Here is a 14,751-nt window from a genome sequence, read left to right as displayed (position 1 = left end):
ATTTGCACTGGTAGAGGAATAGAGTCTTTCAAAGAATGTTCTTTTTTACTATTGAAACCACAATCTGGTCCAAATTAAAAAAGACATATTAAAACTTACCCATTATTATGCTGATCCACTTTTCCTGTCCCTCCTGTCTTTTCTTTGCCCTCCCAATATGTCTTGTATCTTACATATTTGCTCTAGGACCATAGACTTTGAGGTAAGACATTATCTATGAGTTAAGAGATAGATATCTATACATATGTTTTCAAAATTTAAAAAAAAATCTTTAATAATAAAAAAGTGTTGAATTGCATACATCACCAGTAATGCTCCTAGCCTTCAGCAGAAAGTAAGAGGAAGAGGAAGGAAGTGAATTTGCCAAATGCCTAGTGTACTGGCCATCTAATCAATCTTTTATCTTAGAGATCAGGACTTTGGGGCAGAGAGGTTAAAGGATTTGCAATATAGATCATATAGGATATCCCTCTATCTTGGGAAAAAAAATACAGCATAATGGATAGTGTACTAGACTTGGAATTTGGAAGGCTCAGGTTGAAAACACATCTCGTACTTAAACTTATCTACCTTACAGTGTTGATCTAAGGACAAAAGTCTGTGAAAGAAGGTATATGATGCCTGCCAAATCACTCAGTCTCAGTTTCCTCATTTGTAAAATGGGATTGTTTCAAGTTTGCAAAATTTAAAGTACTTTATAGCCTCTGTTGGAAGTAGATCCTTGAATATTCATACTTTGTCCTTTTTTTCCTCCAGGCTGCATAGATGGTAACCCAGAGGACAGCTTCCTGGCCCAAAGAATCGGACTGTTCTCTCTGGAAGCTCTCCTCTGCCTGCCCCTCCACCCTGCCCCCGCCTCTGTCCTCTTTCTTGATGTCCCCTGTGTCTTTTCAAATAGGGGAGAGGGAAAGGACCCAGTGGATCTGGCCAATCAAGAAAGATCATTCCTCTAATCAGGTCACACAAAAGCTGCCCATCTAACCCAGCTGGTTTCTCGGCCTTTTGCCTGGAGAACATAGTGTTTCATAAGAGTGGAGCTGACTTCCCAAGGCAATAGGAAGGGAGGCCATCCAATAAAGTGAAGACACATCAGTTTTGTACTGACGTTTTCCCCAGGCAAGCAGCCTGCCCTGATTGCTGGGGACCTGCTTAGGAGGCAAGCCAATAGAAAAAGAAATCTGTCCTACTGACTCATGGCCGGCAGGGGGAGGCACCATTGCGTGTCTCACCATGAGAGTTGGGGTGATGAACTGAGAAGAATGGGGTCCAAGTTCAGTGGTATTGAGTGAGAGTTAGAAGGGACTTCGGGTCACTTAGCTAGAACAGTCAACAGAAGCTATTTGTCTTGAAGCTGAGACCTAGATGTAGAGAAATGTCTAAGACAAATCCAATTTACAAGGTTTTTTTTGTTTGTTTGTTTTATTTTATTTTGTTTTTTGTTTTTTACTCTAGGGAGGGAAGAAATGAACCACTGATCAAAGATAACCTGGAAGTAGCAAGTTTATCCCGTACAATGTTTCAACCAACAATAGCTGTATGTAACATAGAATCATGGAATTAGAAAAGCATTTTCATTTGGTGAAGTGAGATCTGGATTTGGACTCTATACATATGGACTGGTGTTTGAATTCTGATTTTGCCCTTTTCTACCTGTGTGACCAAAGGTCTTCCCTGGATCTGTTTTTTTTTTTTTTTTTTTAATCTGAAAAAGAAGGGATTAGACTAGTTTCTCTTCTATTTTAAATCTATGATTTCTTACAGAAACTTAATCAATGGGTAAACACTGTTAAAGTGGGGACAGCTTGTGATTTCATTGTTATAGATTCCTCCCCAGGTGAGAAAATTTCCTCTATCAATGCAGGTCAGCACCTTTGAGCATCTTGGAGCCTTAAGGAGTTCCGGTGAACACTGACTTGCCCAGGATTGCATAATGTATGTCAGAGAGGCAGGATCTGAATTTTGGACCTGCTCTAAATGAAGCCAGCCCTCTCTACTTGTGGGCAGCAAAGTAGCTCAGTGAATAGATACAATCAGGAAGAACTCAATTTAAATCCAGTCTCAGACACTTACTAGCTGAGTGACCCGGGACAAGACTATTTGTCTCACTTTACTCCTCTGTAAAATGAGCTAGAAAAAGAAATGACAAACCAAATTTTTGCCAAGAAAACCCCAATGGGGTTATGAAGAGTCAGATATGACTAAATAGAAGTCAGACTTCCTCTTCCTAACCCCTTAAAAAAATGTGCATTTTTACAATTTTGTCTTCCAAGGCAAGTGCATTTTTATTCTGTAAAAAGTCTCATTATATATATATTGTTGCTCCAGCAGACAATATGCCATATAAATCATATAGGATATCCCTCTACCTTGGGGAAAAATACAGCATAATGGATAGTGTACTAGACTTGGAATTTGGAAGGCTCATTTCCACGTAATCCAGATACAAATTGAAGACTCATCTTGTACTTAAACTTACCTACCTTACAGTGTTGATCTAAGGACAAAAGTCTGTGAAAGAAGGTATATGATACCTGCCAAATCACTAAGCCTCAGTTTCTTCATTTGTAAAATGAGGATTTTACATCGTAATGTAATGTAAATTGTAAAATGGCAAGTTTGCAAAGCATTCTGCAAAATATAAAGTGCTTTATAGCCTCTGTTGGAAGTGAGTTCTTGAATATTAGTCTCTTGCAAAAGTAGTCCCAGAGGATGGACACTGGCTGGAGTTAATATTGACGGGTTTCTCCTCTGTGAGAACTACGTCCAGATGCATTATTTCCTGGGCTCATTAAGAGCTCACAGCCCAAGGTGTAGAGTCAGTTCCCTTCTTTCCAGGTTCCTTCTTGGAATGTGTTACATTGGAGAAATCCCGGCGATGGATGGCGATGAAATTACAGATCAGGAGGGAAAGTCATAGCATGTGGTGTGTGAGGTCAGATGGGATGAAAGGGGAAACCTGTCATTCTGAATCCCCGACCTGGGACCTCTGCCAGCTTTCTCTTCCAGTTTCCCAATTGCCTTCCAGTTGAATGCTGTCCATTGGCCAACTGGGTGGCTTCTCTTTACACTGGAAATTTCCGTGGAATTTGCAATACCACCTTGTGTTTATAGAGGAGTTCAAAATACTTGTGACCTTCAGTGAACTCTTATACCCTCCATCTTCTGCTCTATGCTATAAAGGTACCCTGTTCAACTCTCCCTTCTTGAGTTTGAATGGAGCAAATTTTATTTATTTATTTATTTATTTTACACCTACATAGTCCCCTCCGCCCTTGGTTAAAATAGTGCACAAGCAAGTTTCCTTATCTGATCAGTAACTCTCTTCTTCTTGGAAACATCTATAGTGGTGTATGGGGCAGTGTGGGTTAGTTGAAAGGGTCTCAGAAACGGGGAGAGGGAAGGAACAAGGAATAGATTTTGGAACTCAAAACTTGAAATAAAAATGTTAAAAAAAATTAATTAACCCGCCCCTAAATTCATTAGCCAAGCTAACAATAGCTTTGGAGACACAAGCAGTACTTTAGAGGGGACTAGGTCCTTCCTCGCCCAGCACAGTGCAGACAGTCCTCTGTGTCACTAACACCAGCATTCCTCTCCACCCTCCACCCCCCACATTGAATTTGCAGTAATTCCTAGAGGTGACTCTGTTGGGAATATAAAAATATAACTGTTAGTTATTTTGCTGGAAGAGCAAGTTTGGGAACTACAATTCTCAGCCATCTTTGTCTCTATTATCTTCCCCATAGCTAGGGATACAAACATACTCAGTCTGCTTGGCAGATGGATTTTTTTCCCTTGCTTGGTTTTTGAATGGCAGCATCCTAAGAGGCAACAGGTGAATAGCAGTGACCCGGACACCATGAACCTCAGCTTACATAACTACCCCCTCGGCCAAACTGTCAAGCAGTCTCCGGACGCTACACAAGAAAACATGTCTTCTCATCATCTGATACATGTCCAGGCTGAGGAGATGACACATAATTTCGCTTCCCTGCCAAATACCTGTCTGTGGTCATGAATGCTTTGCCTGCAAAACGAGTCTGCCTGTTGGTGGAAAGGAATCTCCTGGGTCTTGGAACCTTCCAGTTGGCACTAGATAAACACAAAGAGCAATGTGTATGGAGAGGGATGAGGGGGGGCTAATGGGGAATAATGCAGCCGTGGATCTCCGGGAATGTAACAAATCCATTTTGGAATTCTTGCCAATAACCATATTGCTCCCTGGAGAACCAGGGCTGAGAAAGGCTAGAATAACTTGAAAATGAAAAGAAAACTGGAAAATGCTTGAGCAGTTTTGGAAGTTACTCACATAATCTTTGCCACTTCCATTTTGCTGTGCTAGGTTGCCCCAGTAGACTTCCTTATGTAAGATCTGGTTGATGTCGATATTTAGGGGGGCTTTCTAGTTGTTCTGGGGAACATCTTGGACTAGGAAAACATATCTCCAGGCTTAATTAACCCTTTGCTCCTCCCTCCTACCAGCCATATGTTTCTTTTTTTGTACTTATCATAGGATTACAGGATAATTTAGGGCTGGCAGATAACCTTAGAGATCACCTAGTCCCATTTTATAGATAGAATACTCAGACCTAGAAAGATTAAATAAACTGCCCAATTGTGTCCAATGTCACAAAACTAGTGAGAGGCAAAGCAAGGATCTGAACCCCTGACTCCAATCCATTGTTCTTTCATGTGTACTCATTAGGGCTTGTGGGCAGGTGGGTGAGAAAGCAGACTGATTATCTTCACACAGCTCATCTATGATTTAGTAGCTAAGTCCTAAGGGAGTTAGTTATCTGAGGCACTGAGAGGATAAGCCCAGGGTCAGAGAACTGTTAAGTGTCAGAAGCAGGAAATCAATCTAGGTTTTCTCAGCTTGCTGCCTTTTGTGAATAAAATAAACTCATGAAAAAATTTCAGGCATCTCATGTGATCCTAGTGCCATAATATACATTCTTCCAACTCTACTGCTCCACTAATAATAATAATAAAAACTAGTTCTCATTTATATAGCATATTGAGGTTTGCAAAGTTAATTACAGATAAATCATTTTATCCTCACAACAACTCTGGGAGGTGGGTGCTATGATTACTTCCATTTTATAGATGAGGAAACTGAGACAAGCAGAAGTTAAGCACTTTGCCTAGGATCACATATGTAGTAAGTATCAGAGATAGGATTTTAATTTAGGTCTTCTTGTCTTTAGGTCCATACACTAACCACCGAATCATGTACCTGCTTCATAGAATATGTAATAGAAGTCTGCCTTTTGGAAGCAAAAAAATAATTGACTTTTGTTTAGATATGTAAAATTCTAGAAACATTAACTGGGAAAATCACATAAATCCTATGGATACTAGGTGAGGAAAATTGTAAAAAAAAAGACATTATTGGGGCAAATGAAGATTTTTTTTTTAAGTCTAAGATTAAACAGTCAAGGACATTATACCATGAGAGAATACTGCTTTGCTCATCAGAGTTTGGCTTTGAGTTCCTCATTATATTACATCTTAAGAAAATGAGATTCAGATAAGTTAATTTATTGGAAGTCACATAGGTGGGGTGTGGCAGATTTAGGATATAAACCTGGGTCCATTGGATTCTAGAGTGGTCTTTCTACTACAGGGCCTTTCCTTCTGTAACTAGATTTTTTTAAAGGCCACTGTCCATCACTGAGAGTTCAATTTGACTTCTTATGTCTTGTCCAATAAATATTTCTCTAGTTGTAGTCCTTAGTATTAATGTTTGCAGGGGATGGACAATATGGACTAACTCAAGTGTGGTAGGAGCAATTTTATCTAATCCAAATCCTTTCCTCGTGCAAATGAGGCTTATTTTTCCCTCAAAAGTGACAAAACTGGATTTTATTAACCCTGGACACTAACTCAGATTTAAGTTGTCTCCTTTGAAACAGCTTCCTGGTTTTAACATGGCTTCCTGCTCACTTAAGGACACAATAAAGCTCACCATGAGTTAGAATACTTCAGATGTGTCAATTCTTTCAAAACCAGAGAAGTCATCCCATCCTGCCTTGCTGACCATATTTGCTTCCATATGTATATATTGGGGGGGGGAGGGGGAGGGAGGATTTCTATCCAAACCAAGTGGTGGAGTCTCTTTGTTGAATATCTTACTTTCTATGTCATGGCTAAATAAACTTCCTTTTGCTAACTTTTGAATAATCTACAAGTGTTTCTTTCTTTCTTTCTTTTGTTCCAACATTGAACATGAGATAGATTACTGTCCTGAGTCTGGTCTTTCTCTAACAGCCAGGATCCAAAGACTAATCAGACATGCTGAATGGGACAAATACTTGTCACCACATTTTTGGAAGGACTAATGATGCTGAGGAGACTTAAGCCTTGGCCATAGGAGAATTATTTGAAAGGAATGGAAACATTTAACCTGAAGAAGAGAAGGGTTAGAGGAGGCATGAAAACAATCTTTGAAGGCTTGCCATGTGGAAGAAAGATGAGCTTTAGTATTATCAATGGGTAGGCTTTTGGAGAAGGACTTTTTTTTACAGACATAAAGATCAAACATCATGAGAAAGAGTGAATGAAATGAAAGTGAGGTTTCATGCAAAGGGTCTTGAGAGTAGATCCTGGAAGCCTGTTTTGATTTCTACCGTGTCTCATGACATAATGTCCTAAATATCTAGGATCACATGTGTGTACATATATCTATATGCATACTTCACACATGTAAATATGCATATGAGACATGATATACATGATGTGGGTCAAACATCAACATGAGGTATGTGGCATAGACCCCAGATAATGGCAGGCACCAAAAGTTGGGGTTCAGTCATGTGAAGAATTCTCAATGGCCATTCTCTTTGGCAAAAGGTAGATTTATTTAGGGAATAGGTTAAATATTAAATGAAGGGATACAAATAGACATCAGACATGGTAAATATGAAAAAGAGTTGGGAGAGCATGTGAAAAGACCAATTATCCAGTAGAACTCACAATTACCCAGTAGAAAGGGAGCACCTCATGAGGTTGGGGCATGCCCTTAGCTGGCAGGCTAAATCCTGCAAGGGACCTAGCTTCCTAAAAGAGTTAGTTGTAAGGAGAAGTGGGGTTGAGAAGCATAGTGAAATTAGGAGAGATACCACATGCGTGGGGGAAGAGGAAGGGGAAAGACATCACTAGACAGAGTGCGTTGGTGGCTGATCCCCAAAAAGGGCAGCAGCCATGGGATGGCCCATAAGTAAATTTTGTAGGGAAAATTTAACCTCAGAGACATAACTGGGATTCCTGGAAGGGTATGGCAAGGTGACACTGTTCAAGATTTCTACAGAGCATGGGTCTCAGGGCTTTGCCTTAACTTGGATTTCAACTTGGACCATGGAGCTAAACTGATCTCTACATGTTGTCTTCTGCCTACTTGCCTTAGGGATCAATTCTTTAGTTTCTCTCTCAGTCCATCTACCATTTAGGACCTCATCATAAACACATGCATAATATATATATATATATATTATATTACACATATATACATTAAATAGAAACAAAAATATTTTTGAAATTTATAAATGCATACATATATGTACATGTATATATTTATATAAGTATGTGTATATGTGTTTCATATACACACACACACACACACATATATATATATGAAAAGAGAGGGAGAGAAAGAGAAAGAGAGGGAGAAAGATTGAAGGTGGATGGGATCTTAAAGGTTATCCTAAAGCCATTACACTCTTCATTTTACAAATGATAAGATTAAGAGGCAGTAAATGGCAGAGCTGAAATTTGAACTTAAGTCTTCCCATTCCAGTCAGACAATCAATATTTATTAAGAACCTAAATATGTGTCAAGCTCTAAAGACAAAAATACTGTCCCTTCCTTTAAGGAACTCACATTCTAAAGGGGAATATCCAAAACACTATGTTATGTGTAAGATTTATACAATGTAAACGGGAAGTAAACTCAAAAGGAAATGAGGAAGGAAGGAGGGAGAAAGCCTTCTGAAAAGAGTGAGATTGGAGCCTTAATGGAAGCCTTAAAGCTACAGCCCAGCCAGAAATTCTTTCCAATGTAGTGTTCACCTTTTTTATGCTCCCTATAAAAGGGGGGTTTTGATACTATCCCCATTATGACAAGCTGACATTTCTGTCAGAGTGCAATGTTTTCCATAAAACAAAATAATTTGAGGACAAAAAGAATGACTCCCATATGACATCCTGATCTCCTATGAGAGAGTCACAGTACTCTTCCCACTTACTCCCCTCTCCCATCCAACACACACAGAGTAATTCTATCTGTCAGGGGGATGCCATAAGTCTTTGTAACAGGGAAGAGTGAGCCAGAGAACTAAATGGATTGCTCGGACACACTGGGCAGTATAAAGCGCTCCTGGAACTGGGACACTGGTGTCTTTTGTTAGCCGCATCTCTGGGAACTTCCTACCCTTGACTTAGCAGGACAATTGTCAGGATTTGAGCTAGAAAGCAGCTGCCTAAAGTTGAGGTGGCAAAAAAAGCTAAAGATTTATTTGGGACGTGATTTGGTCCAAAGGACACAATATCATCTGAGTAGAACTAGGAACTGATCAGTCTGACATGGGATTCAGGGCTCACATCTGGGGATTAGGAAATCCTCCTCCAGAGCCGAGGCTGGCCGACCCTGAATGTTGCCATTGAAGACGGCACTGGAGCCAAGGCTGAGGTTACAGCTACACGGAACACCACACACAAAAGAACCACTCAGAATGCAGCCGGCTCCTCTGCTTTGGAGGAGATCATTTGCGATGAATCAAGAATGGCAACTCTTGGATGATGTGAATGGGATTTTCAAAATGGAAATCCTCCCCTCCCCCAAGTGGAGTGATGAGTTGTGTGTAGGGTGGAAGAAGGAGCTTCAGCACCTACTGGAAGGAGCAGGTGGCTAGAACTGGACTTTGAGCCAGGATTGGAGGGGTTCAGTTCCTGGCTCGGATGTCCATTGTGGTGGGAGCTCTCTGATGCAGAAAGCACTTTCATAACGGGGTGCCAGCAATCCTTTGGGACTGTTCCTTCAGGGAAACCACATAAGACTGTTTCTCCTCCCCCTCTCTCGCCTTCATGTTGCTAAATGGGGTCAATGACAACTAACATTTCAGAGAGCCAAGGACCTAATAATAAAAGCTTGGGTGAGAGGAATGGACTGTGCTTTGCAAATGAAATTCTCTTTCATTCTTAGCACATCCTGAACCCAAGGATGGAATTTCTGTGTGGCCAGCAAGGACTTACCTTCGGGGACTTGGGGCAAGGTTGTATTTTGTCAGCTTTGGAGGTCTCTACTACGAAAAGACATTTGAATCACTCTAGAATGGAACAGAGACTGAACTTTATTTGAAATAAAGTTTTAAAATTTAACATTCATTTTTAAAAATTGTTTCCATGCCCAGAAGGCTATCAAAATGTGTATCCTCTTTGACCCAGGAGTGTCTCTACTGGATGATCTCAAAGAGATCATAAAAAAGAGAAAAAATATTCAAAAATATTTTGCACTCACATGGGCAAAAAATGTTTATAGCAGCCCTTTTTGTAGTGGCAATGAGGAAACAGAGTGGATGCCCATCAGTTGGGGAATAGCTGAATAAGTTATGGTGTATGAGTGTAATGCAATATTATTGTTCTATAAGAAACAATCAGCAGGATGATTTCAGAAAGGCCTGGAGAGGCTTACATGAACTGATGCTAAGGGCAATGAGCAGAACCAAAAGAACATTTTCACAGCAACAACCAGATTATGCAAAGATCAATTCTAATGCATGGGGCTCTTTTCAATAATGAGACCAATTCCAATAGACTTGTGATAGAGAGAGCTTTTTTCTTTCTCATTTTCCCCCCTTTTTGTTCTGATTATTCTTCCACTGTGTAATAATTGTGGAAATATGTATAGAAGAACTGCACATATTTAACATATATTGGATTTCTAGCTGTCTAGGGGAGGGGAGTAGAGGGAAGGGAGGGAGAAAATTTGAAACACAAGGTTTTGCAAAGATGAATGTTGAAAACTATCTGCATGTATTTTGAAATAAAAAGCTACTATTTTTAAAATGACAGTATAGGTAAAAAAGAATTAAGTTTCAAATTCCCTTCCTCTCTCTATTGAGAAAGTAAGGAATATGATACTAATAAAATTAATTTTATTAGTATCTTTCATTTTTTCTATCACCAAAGTTTCTTTCAGTATCTCCCTCTTTTCCCCTCCAAGATGGCCATTGCACAAAACAAATAAGATTTTTAAAGAGAGAAAAAAAGAGGAAAATGGAAAAAAAAAACCCAAATCAAACAGCTCATTGAAAGTTTGAAAATATATATTATGTATCATATCTATATATCTAAAGGAGAGGGAGTGTCTTCTCATATCTCTTCTTTGGAACCTTTCTTATTTTTTGTAATTCTCCAGTATTTACTTTTGATTATTTCATGGTTATTCTTTCTACACACTGTAGTAATAGTATATATGTATTGCTTTCTTGGTTCTGCTTATTTCATTCTGCATTAGATTATGCAATTTTTTTCCTTGCTCCTCTATATTCATCCTTTCTTACAGTAGCACGGTAATGTTCCAATACATTCTTGTTCTGCAGTTTGTTTAGCCATTTCTTAATTGATGGAAATTTACTTTGTTTCCAATTCTTTGTTACCACAAAAATGTATTGCTGTAAATATTTTGGTATATATGGGGATTTTCTTCTGATAAATTACCTCCTTGGGTTTGCCACCTCAACTCTTTTCACATTTCAGTTCATCCTTGACTGAGATGCCAAAGTAATCTTCCTAAGCACATCTGTTGGTGTTCCCTCCTTTTTTTTCCCCCACTCCCCAACTTAATTCCCTGGTGGTTCTCTATCATCTCCAGGATCAAATGTAAAATCCTGTTTGGCATTCAAAGCCCTTCAGAAACTACCCTTCTCCATCTTTCCAATCTTCTTTCACCTTATATTTCTACCCTCCCTTCTCCCTCCTCTGCAATCCAATGACATCAAGCCCCTTTGCTATTATTCAAGACCCTCCATCTTCAGACTGTGAGCATTTTCACTGGTTTTCTCCTATCCTTCAAATGTTCTCCTTTTTCATCTTTGCCTCCTGGTTTTCTTTAAGTCCCAGATAAAATTTCACCTTTGACAAGAAGTCAAACAAGAAGTCTTTTCTAGTTCCTCTAATTCTAATATCTTCACTCCATTATTCATCTCAAATTTATCTTGCAATATATCTATAAATATATTTAACTATGCAGTTATTTGCATGTTGTCTCTCAATTAGATTTTAAGAGTCTTGAGAATACTGCCTTTTCATCTTTCTTTGTATCCCTAGCTACTTAGCACAGAATCTAGTTTATAGTAGGTGTTTAATAAATATTTGACTGACTAACTGCTGTTGAAGTGTAAGATTAGTAGTGGAATTTTTGTGTCAAGGGGTATGCACATTTTAGTAACTTTATTTGCATAATTCCCAATTGTTTTCCAAAATGGCTGTTGACTGTCAGCTCCACCAACAATGCACCAGTGTGCTGAGGCAGACCTTTTTCCCCCCTCAATTATATTTTATTTTTCCAAATACATATAAAGATAGTTTTCAAAATTAATTTCTGTAAGGCTTTGTGTTCCAAATTTTTCTTTCCCCCTTCCTTACCTTTCTCTTCCCCAAGACAGCAAGCAATCTGATGTAGGTTAAATATGTACAATCCTTTTAAATATATTTCCTTATTTGTCATGTTATACAAAAATGATCAGACCAAATGGGAAAAAATCTTGAGAAAGAAAAAAAAAACAAACAAAAAAGTGAAAATGTTATGCTTTGATTCATATTCAGTTTCTATAGTTCTCTCTCTGAATGTGAATGACATTTTCCATCTTAATTTCATTGGAACTGACACAGATTTTCTCTGGGTGAGGATCTGCCTCTTTCAGTACTACTCATGACCTTGGCCGATTTATTGCTTCTGGGAATCAGAAAACTGTTTTAGTTTTCAAGAAGTTGACCCATAACCATAGTGCGGAGAGTCAGCAACCTTGGTGAGTGAAAGAGTTGTCTAGGTCAGTTAGATAGACAGAAAATAAATGGATGGATGTACTCATAGATCACTTGTTAAGTACTTATATAGTAAGCACTGAGAATAAAAATATAACAAGCAAGACAATCCTTGATCTTAAGGAGCATACATTATAATGGAGGGAAAGGGCAATAGCAGATTAACCCTAGGTCCTAAATCTCTGTAGAGAGAGCTCCTTATAGTTTGGAAAACTCAAGTATCAATGAGGCTTTTGTTTAAAAGGAAGCCAATTTTCTTTGTTTTTTTTCTTTTGTGTGTAGATTGAAAAGATCACTATAGGACTAAGACCAAGCAAAGAGAGATATTTTATAAACTTTGTAAAATGCATCTTGTTGCCTTATTTAGGGAACTTTGTGAAATAGTTTTTGTTCTGTGAATCTATAAAATTTTGTATCTAGAGATAATGATGGTTTTCATCTGTGAGATTGCATATGATAATATAACCTTGACTATTTGGAAACTTTATTTTATAGGACTGGGGAAGCAAGTGAAGGACATTGCTTATGTCTCCTCACAACCATAGAGAACTTTTATGAATTTTCTGGGGATGGCAAATTTCAAACAAGGGGAAATGTGTAAAAAAAAAATCCATTCTAATGGGGGAAGAAAATACATAAAGGAGAAAAGTTATGAAGGGGTCATCCTTTAACCAACCACGAATCCTTTCCTGGTCCATTCAATTATCTGTTCAATTACTGTCCTTTCTCTCCCAAACTATGTTAAATTTAACTCTTTATTTTTCTACTTTACATTCATTCTGCCTATTTTGTACATAAACTTGTTTCATCCATTAGGATGTAAGCTCCTTCAGAGTAGGAAATATCTTCATTCTTTGTGCTTAGATCATCAAGGTCTTCCCTGATACATAATAAGTGCTTAATAAATGATTGATTAATTAATTGATCCTATTAGGCCTATGCACTTTACTTTTTTAAGAACCAAATCTAGGCAAGAAAATAAGCATTTATTTATTACCTACTATATGCCAGGCACTGTGCTAAATACTAAGGATATAAAGGAAGATAAAAAATAATTCCTGCTCTTTTAAAAAAATAGAATTCCTGCACATGTTTAACATATATTGGAGAATGGGTGGAGGGAAGAGAGAGAAAACAAAGTTAGGAATGCAAGGTTCTTTGCAAGGATGAATGCTGAAAACTATGTATGCATGTATTTTGAAAATAAAAAAGCTTAATTAAAAGAAAGAAAAATAGAATCCCTGTGTCATGGTGATGGTATTTTAACGATCAATTGAGATACCACAGAAGACTTTATACTTTACTCAGCTAAAGGCTAGCCAAAAGTATTAAATCAATAAGACTATCTTAAATGCCAGTATGATCAGGCCATATTTCTTATGTTACCAAATTAAAAATTTCTTATTTACTATTTCTTGTCCTTTTGTCTACATGGGTTGACTTTGTCCTTGGAAGATAGAAAATGATTATTAGGGAAATAAGATACTTTTTTAAAGAGCCCGCTTTTGTTGTTCAGGCATTTTTAAAATTATCTGACTCTTCATGACCTCATTTGAGATTTTCTTGGCAAAGATACTGGAATGGTTTGCTATTTCCTTCTACTACTCATTTTACAGATAAAGAAAGTGAAGCAAATAGGGTTGAGTGACTTATCCAGGGTAAAACAGCTAGTAAGGGTTTGAGGCCAGATTTGAACTCAGGAAGGTGAGTGTTTCTAACTTTGGTTCTGGAATTGTATGTCCTATGGCACCATGCTCAAAAAGCCTGTTATCCATCAAGAAAAAAAGGAAACGTTGGTAACTATTAATGTCAGCAATAGACCGCTCTCAAGAGTAGCTTTGAGCAATGGCTGTCTGAACTATGATTTACTGTGACCATGACCTGTGAAACTACCTGCTTATAAATGTATACTTTATTTACTTACTTTCTTGTCTTCATATTTTAATTGAAAATAACTAGCAAGACAGAATCTGTATCTAGGCCTGTTGCTACTGTCTGTCTTTTAGACTCTCACCTCCAGTTGCAAAAGAGAATAGGTTCAGTCATTTACAGTGGAATCAGTAGTGAATTTAATTTGGAAATGGCATTTTTTTGGGGGGAATACCCCAAACCAAAAAAACCCCAAAACAAACAAAAATAAAACAGGGGATTCTAAGTTAGAATGTAGGAAAGGAAAAGAATAGTCAGATCCTGATTCTGCCTTTATTATCTGTGTATCTGGGACAATTAACTTCAATAGGTTTTAAATGCTAAAATGTCTAAGGCATTGTGCTTGTTAAAGTGGATATAAAGATGACTGTAGACTAGACCTTGTTCTCTAGGAACTTATGATCTAATGAGGGAGACAGGTAAATACACAAATAATGATGCTACAAGGGAGCATGAAATACTCAATAAATCTTTATTGCTTCCATTGGTCAGCTTCTTGTGAAGAGGGATGATTTCATTTTTTATATTTGTATTCTTGATGACTAGCACAGTCCCTAGCACATGGTAGGAACTTAATATATATCATCAATTAATGGACTGATAGAAAACAGAAATAATCTAGGTAAGGTAATCATTTTAAGAGGCTTTAATTTTTTTTTTAAATTTAATATGGGTTGGAGAATAGAAAGAACAAGATATTAGTGTGAAAGAGGGGATGGTCAGGTTTCATACAGAAGATAATGTATACCTTAGACCATGGAGGAAGCAAGGGATTTCATT

The sequence above is a fragment of the Sarcophilus harrisii genome, chromosome 2 (assembly GCF_902635505.1).
Source record: "Sarcophilus harrisii chromosome 2, mSarHar1.11, whole genome shotgun sequence".
Lineage (NCBI taxonomy): Eukaryota > Metazoa > Chordata > Mammalia > Dasyuromorphia > Dasyuridae > Sarcophilus > Sarcophilus harrisii.
Note: the sequence above shows the minus strand (reverse complement) of the source record.